The sequence below is a fragment of the Pollicipes pollicipes genome, unplaced genomic scaffold, assembly GCF_011947565.3.
Source record: "Pollicipes pollicipes isolate AB1234 unplaced genomic scaffold, Ppol_2.1 Scaffold_3481;HRSCAF=4094_pilon_pilon_pilon, whole genome shotgun sequence".
NCBI lineage: Eukaryota > Metazoa > Arthropoda > Thecostraca > Pollicipedomorpha > Pollicipedidae > Pollicipes > Pollicipes pollicipes.
In genome coordinates, this window is record NW_023596304.1 from 118,194 (window position 1) to 136,388 (window position 18,195).

Consider the following 18,195-nt stretch of genomic DNA (forward strand, 5'->3'; position numbering starts at 1 on the left):
CGTAAATCGTTGTGACGTGCCGGCATTGCCAGAATTGAGCTGTATCTCGTTGCGTTAGAAGCAGAGCAGATTCATACTGTGCTAAAGTTGTCGGAGCCAGAATCGGAATTGAGCTCATGCGGTGTTGGTCGGTACTGGAATGACCTACGCCGGAGCGGAATCAAGCACAAGTTCGCATCACAGACGTCCTGCTCACAGTTTTAGTTTCAGCTTCGCGTCTTTCATACGGCCCTTGAGCTTCTGTTTTGAGGTCTCACCCAAATTCAGTCGCGGCCCGCCAACTGCCAAACCCTGCCATCGCCCTGTCGAAGGCAACGGAGTTTATCGTGCATTGCTCGACGCACTCTTGTTGCGCGTTAGTTTTAGCACCATACGTGTTTCGAAAAAACCCGCGGTGCCTCACGTAAACAAAAACAGCGACGTTTTGCTTTACCCTGAAAATTTTAAGGAACGTGACGAAAAGGCCGCTCCGCCCACATGGACCGGGTCGGCGGACGGGTCACGGCTGGCCCTGCGGCGGGTGTATTGACCAGCCCCAGAGTACGTGCTGTGGGGCGGGCTAGGGGCGTCGGCCCACTACACTAATTAGATTCCTCCGGATCGAGGATACCGCATAGAAAGCGCTCTGGATGTTTGTTTTCTGGGGAAAAAGGTAATGTGCGGAGATGTGTTGGCGTTACGGGAAGCAGGACAGCCTGTACTATACATATAAGTCCAGTTCACGCTAGCGTTGATTCGATTAGACTTAATTTAATTCCACCACATTCCACAGGCGCCGAATTTTGAAATGCAGGGAAATGGAATGAACAGGGATCGAGATGCATTGCCAGTCGCGAGGCCTATTTAAGCAACCAGACTGCCTGCTACACTCAAAAAACATTTTTGTTTCGTAATCATGCATTAAACTCCCTTTTGCATTTCCGTATTTGTTTTCACGTAACCAAATCATTAAAGAGCCGCAAACGTGACATGCCGAACAGATACATAATGGCAAAAGAAAACACCTCCGGACTAAAACTGACGGCTGCTTTGATAGCCTCAGCCACAAATTATGGATTTCGCTCCTGGTTATTCTTTTTGTCGAGCAATTCAGATTTGGTAACAAATTATATTTTGTCTGAATGATTGCGTGAAAAAAAACGCTATGGCGTACTTGATAACTGCACTTTTAATTACGCTACTTTGATTACATAACAAATGAAACCCTTTTCTATCCTGTGAACACAATGTTCTGTTGAACAAACATGCCGTTACATCGTGCTCAATGCCGTCAGCATCGACCGTAAGGTTGCATGCTCTGTCCACCGTCATACCGATCGTCTGTGTTGTCATGGAAACGGAGGTAAACATTGCACTGCTGGCCTTCACCAGCCCGTGTCGTGTTGGCGCTGATCTCACCCGCTCTCACCAATCTCACCGGGGATGATAGCGCCGGACCACGGTCAACAGCCTGCGCTATGTCAAGTACCTACACACGTTCTCCTCGATGGGAAATGTCAGGATTAGCGATGCAGCGATTGACAACCGCCCGGTGGAAGGCTATTTTCCCGATTCTCTCGTGTATTGTCTCTCTCCCTGCACGTTTTATGAGAAATCATTTTCTCGACAACGAAAATTCATGATGAGTCATTCCACATTTGTATGGAATTTTACACTGAAATAGTCACTTTAAAGATCATTCGGTGCACTTCAAAGCTGTGCTCTTTAAGACCTAAACCCCTCCAGTTTTTGAGTTACACGCTCGCGAGTATGTGCAGACCATTTCGTACGAATTATTTCAGTCACCTAGACATGAACGGCATACCGAAATTTACAAGTAAGCTTATTTAATCACATCTCATGCTTGCTTCAATTTCTTCAAGGGAGGAACATTTCCTTCGAATGAAATACATTGAACTTCCTTAGCTTACTTCAAGATAGCTGGGGAAGTGTGGAAGCTGCTCAGATGGTTTTCAAAGACAAACCTGGAGCTCTGAACGCGAGGCGGTACAAACAATCACCAATGGACCAAGTCCAGGAATACACCATTGGCTAAGAGGGTCGAGCTAGCCGGCGTGCGTCTTAAAAGCATCTGTGTCTTCCATTCTTTGAACCAAGATATGCGAACAGCCCTTCCTCGGAACTTGAATAACAGGTAGATACGATTGCGTGTAGTGTTAATTGCCTTCAGTGGAAGTTTTTTTACACCATAAAGCCACAGCAAGTTGCACCATGAAGCTGTTGCACCATAAAACAGTTTTGCTCAAGTTGAAACGTTGCTAAGGCACTCAGTATATTTACATTTTCTGGATAAGTGTGCTCGCCTGCGCATTATAAGAACACATCGGTCCAAAGTTCACCAGGGTCGTACTCCGGTCTCCTCCCGTGATCTCATGGGCGGCACGTGTGATAGGAACACATCGGTCCAAAGTTCACCAGGGTCGTACTCCGGTCTCCTCCCGTGATCTCATGGGCGGCACGTGTGATAGGAACACATCGGTCCAAAGTTCACCAGGGTCGTACTCCAGTCTCCTCCCGTGATCTCATGGGCGGCACGTGTGATAGGAACACATCGGTCCAAAGTTCACCAGGGTCGTACTCCGGTCTCCTCCCGTGATCTCATGGGCGGCACGTGTGATAGGAACACATCGGTCCAAAGTTCACCAGGGTCGTACTCCGGTCTCCTCCCGCGATCTCATGGGCGGCACGTGTGATAGCTGAGATTCTACACCGTCGAAAGCTGCAACGGTTTAGAACGGGCCACGTAACAGTAACACTGCCACGTTCTCACGAGAGCGCTCCCACGCGCTGCAAAATCCACTACAACCGCACGCAATGACACCTCCCACGTCCACCTGGCCCAGCAGGTTTTCCTTCCGGTACAACGAGCGAAGCTCCGGGGGCGCCGCTACCTGAACTTGAGTCAGCCTTTGTTCCCTGTGACGCCACGCGGACCGCCCAGTTTCGTGTCATGACGTCACTGGCCGCCGTTGTGGTCGGCATCGTCATGGTCACCGGCGGTAACTGGTCGATGCTTTCGGGGGGCGTTCGGCAGCTGACCGAGTTCAGGGTCGGTCGGTAGGACGGCAGCAGGGGGCAGCCGGAGGCTGGTCGGACAGGGGTGTCTTGGCGACGGACGGTTTGGACGACTGCAGCGATAATAAGTCGAAAGAGTACGGGGCTACAGTGAACAGCTGCATCTCACGAAACTCGGTACACGTCGTGCCTGGGAAGCAAAACAGCCGTGAATGGAAACCTCCGGACGAAACCTTCGTGATGTTTCCTCGGTCATGTCCGGCTCACGGAGCAGCTGTAGCAGTGGCGGCGTCGGCAGTGCCAGCCGGCGGGTCGTATCGCTCCGGTCAAACATCTGAACAGGCACCTCCTGTGCACTGGCGGCGGCAGTGCCAGCCGGCGGGTCGTATCGCTCCGGTCAAATATCTGAGCAGGCATCTCCTGTGCACTGGCGGCGGCAGTGCCAGCCGACGGGTCGTATCGCTCCGGTCAAACATCTGAGCAGGCACCTCCTGTGGTGCACGGTGTGGAAATCGGGGCTCACAGGAGAAACACTGCGACAGGTGGCGAGAAGCACTACAGCCTGCGTGCTCCAACTTCAGTGGTGTGAGGGGATTCATGGTAGTGGTATTCATTCACGTCATGAGTTTAATGGTAGTGTTTATAGCCATGCTCCTCAGTGTGGTAGTTTCATGTTTGTTTCCTCACTTTCTGAGACGCTTGGTCACCTGTAGCTGTGCTTAAGGAGAGCAAATATGCAGTGTCTGGAGCCTTAAATGATTGAGGGTGAATTGATGGTCAAGAAAGTCTTTGCAACATATGTGTAAAATTCTGGACGTCACTCTGACCTTCCTTTTTGGTTGGCTGCAGGTGTGGAACGCCTAACGTCCTTCCATCTCAGGCGTCACTGAATTCGTTTAACTATTATCCAGACAAGCGCGCAGTGGCCATGAATGCCACCAGGGGCGCGCCACGAAGTCACCCGCGGGTGGGCAGACCGGTATTCGGGGCCCACCCAGCGATACCAGCCCCGTACGCTATTGTTTGAGCCGGCTAACCAACTGTCTTTCGAAGGCTCAATCTCTGAATGTCCTTTGTCAAGGACAGCGCAATAACGCCATAATGCGGTGCATTTTTAGGTGACGCACTACCATTTGCGAAGTCCGAGGCTTGAAAAAGAAAAGGCACGAAGTTTGGTAACCCTAACTACGAGGTTGGCACACAACGCCTGCATACCGGCCCATGTGCACAGTTGAAGTCGTCTTGAACGCGGAGAATATTAAACCATGCAGTTGTCATCCTTCACTCGGATATTCGCTCAGTCTTCATTCAGGACCGCCATCTGACAGAATGTTCCTCTGGAAACAAGGTCCGCGGTGGCACCATGCGTCTCCTAGCACAATTCGCCGGCTAGGTTTCTTCAGAACATCCATCCCCACCATCCAGCTTAAGCTGGAACTCCATCAGCTCTCACTCGAACCGGTGCGTGGCCCGGCCTCCGCCCGCGTGTTTCCCAATGGCGGGTAGAGCAGTGCCTTCGGCAGTCGGCTGCATTGTTCAGCTGCCTTCGGCCCAGTTCGCGAGCTGTGCCAAGCCGACCTCCGCCTGGAGGAGGAGGCGGCGCCGCCGGAGCCTGGCACCGTTTCACAACCTTTCCGACCCGCCCGTGCCGCCCACCTCCTGCACCTGCCGGGCGGCTACCCCAGCTCATGACTGCCGCCTGCGCCGTCTCACCGGTCCGCGCCCTCGGCTCGGACGGAAGGCCGACGACGGAGGAGACGTCGTGACCCCCCGGTCACGGGTCAGCCGGCCGGGTCGTGCGCTCTGCGAACAGAGGGCGCCCTGAGGCGAGCGCGGGAGCGGGGTCAGTGACCCGCGACGTAGCCGCGCCTCCGCGCGGCACCGCCAGTGAAAGTGCCGGCCAATCCCGACAGGGCCGACCGCGCTGACATTTCACTCCGACTGAGCACGGGTGTGACGCGTGCAGGCCACGCTCCCTGACGTGGATCGGGCATTACGGTCACGGATGGTACCCGTCGAGCGCACTTAATCGGGTGAGAGCCCGGAGGGCCGCCGTGTGAAGCGGTGCAGCACTCATGGCCGCACCGGGGCACTCCTCCGCAGGCAATTTGTAGCGCGCGCCGCGCAGCCGGACCAAGAGCAGGATTACGTAGCCGACCACACCTGCTCCGTGGTATACGGCCTGGGCGCTTGGCAGCCAGCGCGCTACCGCGTCCGTTCCTTTCCACCCACCCCAGCCGATTTAATCCCGTGAACACAATAGCTGGTAACGAGGTAAACGCTGGGATAGACAGAACTGTCTGGTTGGTTTTGGCGCGAATGCGTCTGGAGATCGTTGACCTTCCGACTTTTTAACCTACTCTCAGAGCGGAAGCGGGACAAACATGCCACAGCGCCGCCGGCAGACACGGTATCACATATTCCTTCCTCAATTTATGTTGTGGATCTTATCGGCATCCGTGTTATCCAGCCGTAAAACGACCGTTCAATTGATGGTATCGAAACGAACACGTGTGTCTGTGTCGAATAATCGTGGTTCGACGTATGCAGATCCCAGACATTCTGCCAGGTGTAATGTTCGCGCTTAAGTTTGCTTCATGCGCACAGAAAGGCAGGGCTGGAGGCGGCTCGTCAACGGTCATCAGGTGCCGTGATTTCAGCATTGCAGGGATCAAAATAGCTCCATAGATGACAAAATCTGGACGAACGTACCCTCATCCTCCCAATGGAGTGGTTGGATCGCGAGCCTCAGTATCCAGAGACGCAATCCCATAAATTAAGAAGACACTTGCGTTCTTGACCAAATTTTTTCATGCATGTTCCTTACTTATCCACAGATGCGAACGTATCAAGGGATTTGCCAGGCACCATACGCCCGCCATTTATTGAAGGTCAGCATGTAGTGTTGTTGATTGTGCAAGTTAGTTGGCAAGATCTGACGAACAATATCTAACTACACGATGGCTCTGACGAGGCACAAAGGGGAATAAAGTTGCGCCCCAACTTACTCCATTCTTAGTAAATCCCACTTTGTGGAGCGGACTCGGTTTCAGAGCTACTCAGCATGCCCCTACTGCATTATCAGCTGGAACCTGAGCAACTTGAAGTGAAAAGGATTGTTGTCTCCAAGTTCATAACTAACCATAATCCGACCATGTCAGATGCGTTACGGTACACTCGTACTCCCTGTGAGTGGAACATGGCGACTATCCAGTTTTTGCTGCAGTATTTGCGTGTACCATGTTCTCAGAGCTTTGAGCTTTGTTTCCAGAGCCTGTCTCTTTGTTCTGGGTTAGTTACACAGCGTGTGTAGTCCGAGCGGATGTGTGATGAATAACCCTACAATAGCCCACAAAATGCAAGTGACGGACTATAGCACGTGAAACATGTATCATTCTCATAACATATTACAATAATTGGTTTGATATCCCGACTTATTCACGCACATTCGAGCCTCCTATCACGCCCGTCTAAATTAGGAACAGCGATAAAGATGAGAATATTGGAAAAACGATGTTTACGCAGGATATTAAGCGCATGAACTACGCAAGATGTCGATGCAGAATGCGATCGCTAAGCATTCGGCTTTGGCTTGCAGCAGTGGTCTCCTTGTGTCGCGTAGAATTCGCAACGCTTCAGGACTGAGAGTGAAATTTATGATCGCATTGCTATTCAACGATTACTCAAAGAAGAATGGCAGTGATCCCAGCTCTCGGATGCTGGCTGACATTTGCATGAAGTCGCGTCTGATCGATAACCGGATCGATGACCTGATCACTCATCGACACGTGTGGCTCTCGGGGTCACGGTAGGCGCAGAGTCTTACAACGGCTGTTGGGAGCGGCGAACGCGAGCGGAATATCCGCGTCGTGCCTGGAATTTGCACCGAAGCCACCTGATCCAAGGTGCGATGCGTTGCCTAGGCGCGAGGCGTCAGTCCTCAGAGTATCGGGGCCACCAGGACGTGCACTTGTGTTGCGACCCGACCGTCGCCAGCCTCAGTGACGACGTTGTTCCTCCTACCGCTGTTCTGCGCATGGGAAAGCCTGTAGGCCCGTGGCAACCTTCTTTTTGCAGTGTCGGGTCCTTGCGAATGGGTCACCTTAAGAAGCCTGGAATATTGGCTTTTCCAAGTCATCTGAAATACTTCTTTTCGGCTGGCCCACGCGAGCCCTTGTAACATTATTGATTGACAAAGAAGGCAGCATTGTTCGACCTACATGCCGTAGGAAGTTTTGTACAGGACAATATGAGGCAAACCAGACTGTGGTGAGGAACAGTCGTCGTTGTCCAATTGTCAAACAGCAGAAGATGTTTGCAAAAGGACACTGCAACTGCCCGAACCATATATTGCTTTTTCTATGAGTCATTCAGTGACGCCCCATTCTTTGAAACTTCCACTGGCCTCTTCGACGTCTATTGTTCGTGTTCTTTGTCGCCTGCCCACGCACTGGAACAACGCCGCCACTGTGTTATTGTTCGCCAAAAGTGACGGCGACACCCGTCCGATCGATTATATCTTGGGAAGCCTGTTTGGCGAGAAAGCGGTTCACACTTTTGTAAATCTGGCATGCGGACCATGCGGATGATAATGCTATGTCGTTGGTTCCAACGTAACCACAGTGACAGTCTAAGCAGCGTTTAGCTGACGGGCGGCCGGCTCATCTCTTGACTTGCACAAGCGACAGGCGGACGTCACCGTTCCAGCCCCAGTGCCGCGCTGCCGGCGCGCGGGCCCGGCGCTGCCCGTCATGACCATTGCCGCTGCCCTTAGCCGGTACAACCGACTCTCACAACACAAGCTCTCTTTACTATGACGCCTGCATCCGAACAAAACACCAAAGTGCTGTCCCTTCATCATCGTCGCGTGCCCGCTGTCCGGATGCATTTTACTGTAATCAGGGGGTCGCGGAGCGTGGCGCTCTCGTAACTCGGGGCACATGACCACGAAATAGAATGCCACTTAGTCTACAGTCGGACGGCGAGGGCCTGGTTGACAGCCTGGGTGCGGATCAGCCGCTGTTTACGGCAGCTCCGAGGGCGGTTCCGATCCGCTCACGCCCATCGTGTAACGTTGAAGACAACTCATGGCTGGGTTGGCAGAAAATGTGATCGCTGCAGATGTCAGCGCTTCCAACACTGCAATGATGTGTCTCACTATGTGGTATATGAACTTTGGGTTTCAAAAACAATCCTTGCCGACAAGAGCGTTGGTGAAACGGCCGGTTCTTGAAAAGAACCTCCCAAAACTTTCGAGCACTGCAGTCAATTTTGAATCTGTCTAATTTTTAAACCTTTCCGCACCGAGCTTGAAAAGTCGATCTCCCCACTTTGCCATGCGACTAGCATACGTCTTGGCTCTCAAACCTCTGTGGGGGGAAAATGTGAAAAGCTGCCGCCCCGCGACGCCTGCGCTGCCGTGCTCCTGACTGCGCCAACGACTGAGCTTTCTCCTCAACTGTTCTGAAGGCGTCAAATGGTATATCATGAATTCTAACCATGTGGTTGTATTTTCTAAAGTAGTTCGAAAAACTTACATAAGTCCCATCAAATTAGCGACCGTACCCATCTAAATGCGAACTGAAATCAACGCATTATATCGTTATTGGTGTAAGCGTCACGCAAGCTCCCGTTGAGGTCCCGTTAGGTAAGGCCTCAACACCGTACAAAACATTGTAAATAAACTGATCACAGCATGGCAATGTCATCGTTATATCTAATGACTCTAGCTACAAGATCACTTAAGGTCATCGGCACGGGATAACCCTGAATGCATTTGAACTCTTAAAGTTAACTGTGACGCACTCTTAATTGTTTCAGCAATGCTCTACATATTTTTGCAAAGTTCTGCAAACAGCATATACGTAGCTTGAACTTGCTTTTACGAACACAAAACCGGACAGCATTTAAACAAAACAAAAACTGGTAGCTCAACCGTGAGGGACAGCGTAGGAGACTGACCTAGGGAAGAGTTGTACGTTGTGTGCCACGTCGGCCCGTCACGTTTCTCAATGTTGCTTTAATCCATCCTGTGTGAAATCAGCACTGGCTCTTAAGCCCCTCCCTTGCGGCGTCGAAGGCGGCGAAATACCTCGCACCGGCAAGGTTCAAAATGCCAGGTCATGGCGGAAAGCCAGTTTTGCTAGCATCGAAACGTTCTGGCGATTACTGTCATGACGTTTACTTCGTTAGTGAGGAGATGTTATGTTCCGGATTTCTGCATTCTGCATGTGCCAGAATACGGCGACGAGTGTATGCTCACCAGCCGTGCACATGAAGCCGCCGCTCATCTCGTCGCCGGCTGGGCCGCCACGGTCGGGCTGCTGTTTGTGTGCCGACGACCGATCCCGTATAGGACATGACCGGTGGCTGCCCGGTCATGCAGCGTTGCATGACCCGTACCGTTCTAATTCCCAGCGGCCTAGCACCAAACAGGTTCGCGAATCAACGTGGTCAGCGCCACGTCGGCTGGCTGCCATGGCGACGGTTGCTGTTGTCGCCTGACCGACAGCCGGCCTGCCGCGCTCCGAGCCTCATTCAGCGGCCGGCCCGGGCGGCACGGCGGCGGGCCCACCGCGGGTCTGCGGGGGCGGGGCCGGTGCGGCGGGCAGGATGTCCGGCCGGCCGCTGGCGGGGTCATGACCGGGCCACGCGGCCGGCCGGGCCGGGTCAGCCCGCGGCGGAGGCAGGGGGCAGAGGTCACGTCATCTCAGCGTCGGGGGAGGCTGTCGTAGTCCGGATCACGACTCAGCAGGATAGGCGGTACGTCGTGTGTCTGGTTGGTTAGCGCTTACGCATTTGGCTGACGTGTCGTCACCGTCACCGTCACCCGTTTGACACCACACGGACATCAGTTAAGTGCTTCCGCGGGACGAGTGTTTCAGGCGTATTATTATCCCTACGCGAACTTGCAACAATAAGGCAATTCACGTACAACAAGAAAATTAGGCAACGTTAATGATATAACAACGCTGGCGTGGAAAAACAGTGCATCAGTACCGACCGAGGAACGTTATGAATGGCTTCCAGTTTGTCGTGCTCAAGCTGGGGTATTCCTAGGGGAAAGCTGATCATCTCTACTCTTGACTTGCCGGCACGCGCAGCTCACATAAAACACGCTTGCTGGCTGGCTGGAGAGGGACGCTGTTAACATCCGAGTGGATTTCGTTTGGAACGCTTGATCCCGACCCAAGACAGTTGGCAGGCTTAAAGTCAACTATTGCATAGGCAGGGCACTGGTGAGCGCGAAAAAGTGCGACAATGCACAAATCACACTTTATTTATGTTTCCACCCGTTTTGAGGACTGTCGAGCAATGTGCGTGTCATACGGGAGCGAAGAAACCCTTTTTCAAAGCAATCACAGGAAAGCTGAAAGGTAGATCACGCTATTTACTTACGTATGCCTGAGCAGTATTATGGATAGAGGAATGCATAAGGAAATTTAATCATTCGACAGCAAGAGAATCGCCACCTGAGCCCAAATCATTGTCATGATCAACAGCGAAACCGCGATGACAAAATGAGCTTTGTTCGATGGCACACTATCCGGCATTGCCACCGACGTGTAGTATGCATTCAGAACACGGCAGGCCAACCAGAGTCTGCTGCGTCCACGGACGAATATGCACTCAAATCTGCCAACGCTGGGATGACTAGGGACGTTTGGTAACGGGGCGTGACGACTGGAGACATGAACTGGTGACGTATCACTTCGCAGCAAGGCCAGGTGCTTGCAGAGAGGACGAATTTTGAAAGACGTATCCGAGCTGGTGTGATGCACGAAAGGTGAAAAGTGCTACAATGCATTCGCGTGAAATAACCTCATTTGGTTGTTGGCGAGATGTCGCACCCGTCTGCAGTTACTAGTCTTTGTCGCGCTACCTGCCACCATCAGCACCTAGCATCATCCGTTTCTTTCACAACCTGCCTTCTTTTGGGAGCCCTGAGAGGCTTGAGATGCCTTGGCGCAAGCAAGTAATTTTTGGACGTCCGAAATGTCTCCGACAGGCTGGTCAGTGGTGTCGGAACCGACGACTGTGTGGTGGAACGCAATCAGAATTCTCACGATTCTCGGGCCTCACCAGACGTACTGGAGTGGGGGTGAGGGGGAGGGGGTGGGGGTATCCTAGCGACTGGAGCTCTCGACTAGACACTGGAGACTGTAGTCTTAGTCTTGGCATAACTGCAGATTCTGCGATTACACCAGGCAGAATTCAAAACCCCTGCTCATCCTGATCCCGAATTGAGCTGGCTTTGACACCTACTACCTGCTCGTCGACCTCTACGAGTACCGACGAGCCCAAGACCTCCAGTCGAGCAAACCACCGCTGCCCCAGTGAACTTGGCCCCGTGGGAATGGCACGCCCGCCAGCCGAAAATGGACCGCCGCTAACTGCCGCGGCCCGGACGGCGGTGCGGTCGCGGCCGCGGTGCGCTGCGGCCGGCCGGCCGGCGGCGGCGCGCGTCCGGCCCGGCCGCCGGCCGCGGTCCAGGCCGCCGCCGCCGCGCCGGAGCCGCGCCCGTAATGCACTGGCGCTCGGACGGCCCGCCGGCCGGCTGTCGGTCCGATTTCGCACGATTTGTTGGCGCTATCTGGCGCACGGCCGCGCGGCGCGAAGACCGGCGTTCCGTTGCGGCCGTCGTCGCGGGCAATTGGTGCGCACGGCCGCGGATCGCTGCCCCTGGGCCGTGTATTTACGGATGGACTTCGCTCACAGAACGACCTTCATTTGATACAGGCTGGCATGTATAGATGTATGTACCTGCCACTAGGCAGATGAGGCCGCGGCGCCAGCAAACTTCCCCGTTATCTCCTAAACGTGAAATGCATTTTGTGAGGTGTAAAGTCGGTGCATATGTTTGTAGGGCTCCGGCTACAATTCTTGATATCTTACGCAGTGTCATCTCTCAGTGCTGACTACCAAACGATGTTGCAATTAGTGTAGGAAAGACATTGTGAGGAAGAACGGCATAATTGACGTGATTATTCAGGTGAACCGCACGATTCTCACGGGTCCCTACTGGATCCCATCGTTTACCTTCACAACACCAAGCAAGCATCGCAATGCGAGCTGACTCCCAGAGCCTGCCTTGTGCTGAAGGCCGTGGGAGCAGTCTGCTCCAAACCTCACCTTGCGCGATCTAATCCATTGGCAGTCACTTCTTGGTGCCTGGCCTAGCCTAGCAAGCACTTGCCAGCCCAGATTTGGTCTCGCTGGACTGAGTGTCATTGGCTCCAAATTGGCGAGTCGTCATTTCGGAGCCGGCTATACATGTATTTTCTCGATTAAATATCGGATTGTGGGACGTTATGCATATTCGTCTCGTTAAAAGTCCGCGCCCCACGCCAATTAGAACGGTATGTGTATAGCGCTTATGCACTAACTGACTTGCGCATCGAGAAAGAGAATGAAGGGCGGATATTTCAGTGACTCGACTCCGTGATTTGACAGCCTGCAAGCGTGGGCGTGATCTTTGCTAGAGGCCAAACCAACGGACAACGGACCCGACCACCATCGCATATGGACCTCCGCAATTAACGCCATGGCACGCGCGATGGGCAGCATTACTTGATGCTCAGTTACGACCTCTTGAGCCAACTGCGCGTGGCGAGCGGCGTTGTCGCGCCGTTCGTTTGCCACGTTTGGAGCAGCACTGATCACCGGCTCGCTGCCCCAGAAACGTCGGCGAGGGCGGAGGGAAAGGACCTTTGTAAGAAGTTGTGAAAAACATATCAACACAAATTATTTTCGCGGTTTTTGAAGAAAATCGTGCGTTGCAGAAGCTGGAGCGGGAGCGGTGACTTGACAGCCACTACTGACAGTTGGGCGTGTTAGAGGACTTGGAACAGGAACGGTGACTACATACAGAAGCGCGATGGTATGGTGCACACCAGCGACGGTCGGCCTTGTGTGTTGCAGGACCTGGAGCAGGAGCGGCACCTGCTGCGCCTGCGGATATCGGCCATGGAGGGCGAGCACGAGGCGGAGGTGGTCCAGCTGCAGGCTGATATCGCCAGCGTGAGGTCAGTACGGCGACAGGTTGCGGTCAGTGTCTCATCACCACTGGATCGCCATCCGGTGCACGCCTCGAGGCGGCGAGGAAGAGTAGGGCGGCGTTTCCGGCACATGCGCCTCTGCGCCCCTGTACTATCGGCCAACAAGTGTATCGGTCACATAAATCTACGCTCGTGAGGAAGAGCATGCGAACGTTCAGCCTGGGGACGGCTGTCAGACACGACAGCTGGCGCCCCCGGTGACCTGACACGAACCTATCTTACCGCGGCGGCTCACTGGCCCGTGTCGCCGGCCCTGACCCCGACAGGTAGCAGATTAAGCAGAGGCACCACTCGGGGAGCTGGTGCCCCGGTGACCTGACCCGAGTCTGTCCGACGGCGGCGGCCTACTGACCCGTGTCGCCGGCCCTGCCCCCGACAGGCAGCAGATTGAGCAGAAGCACCACTCGGGGAGAGACACGGAGAAGCAGCGCTCCCAGATGATCGAGGACATCACAGAGCAGAACCAGCGCCTAGCGCGCCAGCTCCGGGACGTGAGTACCCTCGCCAACTCTCCGCAGTCGGCGAATAAACGCCAGATAATCGTCAGGGGATTTTTCTCGCTGAAGAATCCATGACGGGTAATGTCCACTCTGCGGTCACGCATCTCATCTCAGACACTGCCGCTGGTGAGTTTTCACGTCATCTCTTCTCTTTTCACATATTTAACAGTGCTAATCGGTATGCACCACGATTGGATGTGATGAGCTGTCGGTGGTTCGTGACACCCACCACCAAAATTTTCACCCGAGATTCTCCCCAAAAGCTACCGCAAGTTACGACAGATGAAGATTTATATGCATCACTCGACGCCGCCTACAGACAATTCAGACCGTAAATATTCAATGGCGATAAAAGGCATTAGCATCGGTAACTCAGGGGTTAGAGTTAATCAGGGGTTAGAATTAAACACATCCGCTTAGGCACATAGATCATCGAGGTTTCGAATTTCACGTTCTGGTGATAAGGAAATAACTGTAACAGCCAGTGACTGCTGGTAACTGCCATAATAAGCTACGATAACTGCAGATGAACAGCTCGTTTTAATCGATTGAAACGTCGCATATTCTGTCGTCAGACTTGCGCTCGTATCGCAGTGGAATCTAAGCCGACCCTGCAATCGAACACGTTTTGTTGAGGCAAGGTAGAATCGGTCCTTTGAAAGCGGTTCGAGTTGGGGTCAGGGTCAAGCGTCGTAGCGGAGAATCGGGGCCGGGGGTGTGGGCCGAAAAGCCGGTAAGGGGTGTCCTTTATTTCCACAGTGGTCACGGAGCCTCGATGCGGAGGTGAGCCGAGAGGTGTCCAGCACCCCTCTCAGGTTTCCGATACTTAAAAGGGCGGTTTGAGCGACCTAGAGCAACACATCACAATAACCCTCACACGGGTTAAGTCGAATGAGAATCGGCGGTCAAAGAATACTGACGGTCAGCACACGGGGTGGATATTGACATCGGTATACGCTCTTGGCGGGCGCACTGCACGGAGCGGCCTGCTTGCCATACCGCGCACACAATGAGGGAGTTGCAGAGGTCCGCCAGACACAACAGTCCACCGGTCTCCCTGGGGGACACAGCGGACCCGGTCCGTGGCACCCCGTCCAGCCTGCCACAAAACGGAGCATCCGCGCGTGACAGTCGTGGCAACGTTGGGCTACCAACAAACCATTTTGTACGCAACCACTGATGAGATAACTCAAATAGAAACATGAGCGGCAACTAATAGTTTTATCTCAATCGTTGTGGATGTGTGAGAAATGGAACGCAAGATACAGCAGTCCCATACTAACAAACCTCTGATCTAGACAAACTGTTGTGTAGCATATGTTTTTGGAGGAGTTTGTGGAGCCCAATCTTGCCACTGGAATTGGCTCCACCGTAATCAGTTCCGGTATTGAGCCTTGGCTAACGGACTCAGAATTAGAGACGGCTCAACACTGTGCAGCGCTATCCAAAGCCAGCATTGGAACCAACCCCGTGCGCAGCGAAGCGGAGTGGAATCTGGTCCGCAACAGTAGAGCCAAAATAAGCCTGACCTCGGTCCTGACTTTTAGGTATTTTAGATTCTATGGATCACTGAGGGCTTCTGAACGAAGTTGCAGGAGATAATGACACCGAAACGCGACAATGTTGCGCTTCATGCCGCCGTGTCCAGCGCATATCTGACATTTTCCAAGCATAACGGTAAAAGTTTTCGCATCTCTTCTTCCGCCGTCTCTTCTGCGCACTGTTTACGTCTGTCTGGCTTCACAGGCGATGAAGGGAGAGAAGCAGATAACCGAGCAGCTGGAACAGCTGAGGAGCCAGCAGGACCGGCGGCGCGACAGCTTCGACTTCCACACCTCCCACGTGGACGCGATGCGAGAAGAGGTACGACTGCAGGATGCGTTCAGTGTGGCATAAGCACAGCAACGCTTGCAACTCACTCTGGGAGAATGGTACCCCGTAATGAAAGAGTCACTCCTATAAGACGGACATGTTGAATATTCCGTGTCTAAATACCTTACGTTTTCGGAAACCAAGCCTTATTCTTGACAAGCCTCTGTTCGCCAGCTAGAAGTGACACCGGTCTGCATCTGCCCACCGGGAGGCCACATACGTTATGGGCACCTAGTGACGTCACACAATATTTTCGGTTTGAAGCCTTTACAGCTGCTCCCCAGAATCTACCGTTTTGGAGCCAATATATCACTGAAACTTTTCCCTGCAGACGTCTCAAGTATCTCAGCTACTTATAAAATACAGTATGGACAGCAAAAGCAGGCACGGGCACTGTTGCTGTTCATCACAAAACTTTGCAACAACCTACAAGGAATAAGCTACCAGTGGATGTATGAAATTCAAATACATCAAAAATTGCACGGCGTAATTGTCATCGTACACAGCAGCAGGCCACGTTCTGTTTTTAGACCCGCAGCAGAACGGCATCGTCAGCCGTGGCTCAACATCTGCACATATGTTCTTAGGGGGATGTGGTGGGGGGGGGGGGGAGGGGGGGGGGCTCAAACTTCATCCTCTCTATTTATGAAATGTAATATTGAGCTTGCTGGCGGCAGGGAGAGGATCGGCTTAAAGCATCAATGGGTTTGCGAGACATTTATAAATTGTCTGACTTTCGTCTTCCGCGTATTACCCGCGCGTACGGCAGCTGGGGTAGCAGCCGCTGGAGCACGTTCACACCACTTACTCCGAGTCACTTCCCCCTGTGCACATTTCTCCCAGTACACCAGCCGCTGGAGGCGATCTTATCCCTCCCCCCCCCCCCTGTCTGCACAGATCCAGAGCCTAGGGGAGCAGCAGCTGGCGCTGGAGCGGCGCGTGCGCTGCCTGCTGGATGAGCGCACACAGCTGTCGGACCAGCTGCGCGAATCGGCCGAGCGGCAGCTGGCGCTGGAGCGGCTGGGCCGCGAGCGCGGCGGTCAGGTGCGCCAGGGCCGCCGACAGCTGGACCAGCTGCAGGCGGCCAACAGCTCGCTGGCCGGCCGGCTGGAGGCGGCCGCCGGCGCAAAACCGCTCGCTCCGGCACGAGCCCGACTCGTCCGTGGACGAGGGCATAGGCTCAGGTGAGGGCCCGACTCGGCCGTGGACGAGGGCATCGGCTCAGGTGAGCGGCCGACTTGTCCGTGGACGAGGGCATCGGTTCAGGTGAGCGGCCGACTCTCCGTGGACGAGGGCATAGGCTCAGGTGGGGGCCCGACTCGGCCGTGGACGAGGGCATCGGCTCAGGTGTGCGGCCGACTTGTCCGTGGACGAGGGCATCGGCTCAGGCGAGCGTCCGGCGATGCAGACAAGCCGAGCTGGGCCACAGAGCAAGGACCAACAGTTGCCTCACTAATTGAGCGCTGAGCTTCGTTTCCAGGCGACTGCGCAGGCATTGGCGGTCCATGTAGATTCAGATGCGCCGCGCTTGTTGATGATGACCACGGTTCATGATGTGACTAGTGTCACCATGTCCACGTCATTTGACCTCGCCACGCTGCGGGGCGTGCCTGTCGCCAGTGAGCCGCCCGCCCTCGGGGGAGGTGACGCTAATGGAGCTCGGAGACGGCGTCGAGTGCGACGAGCCGATGGTGCCGGAGGTCGGCTCGGAGGAGCTGCGCACGCTTCGCCGGGAGGCGCTTCTGACGGCCGGCCAGCTGCGGGAGCTGGTGGACCTGCTGCGAGCCAGCCAGGCAGAGCCCGAGCCGGCGCCGGAGCTCACCGAGATAACACCGGCGACATCAGGCTACCAGGTACACAGAGCTGCCGTACGTGTTCGGAACCACGCCCACTGCCGCGATGCTCCCAGTTTGCGGGAGTGTCGCTTCCAGTTCACACAGACACGAGTATATTAAGAAAAGCGCCGCGAGCTTCTTTCGAGGGTTTCCTGTGAACAACCCATCCATGACAATGTTCTCGGCGGCAGTTCTGACAAACTAATGTGACCGAGCCGCTCAGGTGTGCTTGCGTGAACCTCTCGCCACCGGGAGGCCGCCTTCGAGCCGCCTACGATGGCCGCTGTGTCATTGTTCACGGCGCGCCGACGGTGCCTTCCCTGCCGTCATCGGCGACGCGGCCTCTGTACCGTAGCCGGGGCAGCTGCGAGCGGCGGTGGCGGCGGCGCGGGCCAGGCTGGAGCCTCTGCTGCCGGCGGTGGCCGAGGTGTGCCCCAGCTGCGGCCGGCCGGCCCGGCTGCCGCTGCAGGACGAGCTGCAGGCCGTGCGGCGGCGTCACGACCAGCTGCAGGAGCAGCACCAGCAGCAGACTCAGACCCTGGAGCAGCTGGAGCAGGAGGTGACCCGGCACAGCCACCAGGTGAGACGACCGGGCTACGGTCAGGAGCTGGTCAGGCACGGTGACCATGAGAGACGGACAGACTCTGGAACACATGGTCGGACAGGCCCTGGAGCACATGGTCGGACAGGCTCTGGAGCACATGGTCGGACACAGCCACTGGGTGAGATGGGCAGACCATGGATCATTCAGCTGATCTGACACAGCCACCATTTGGGGTGGGCAGCCTCAGGAGCAGGAGCCGTCCAACTCAGACACAGCCACCAGTTGAGATCGACAGACTCTGGAGCAGAGGCTGGCTCAGCTGGAGGCAAAATCGTCATCCCGAAACAATCTACGCAGAAGTAACTCTCATA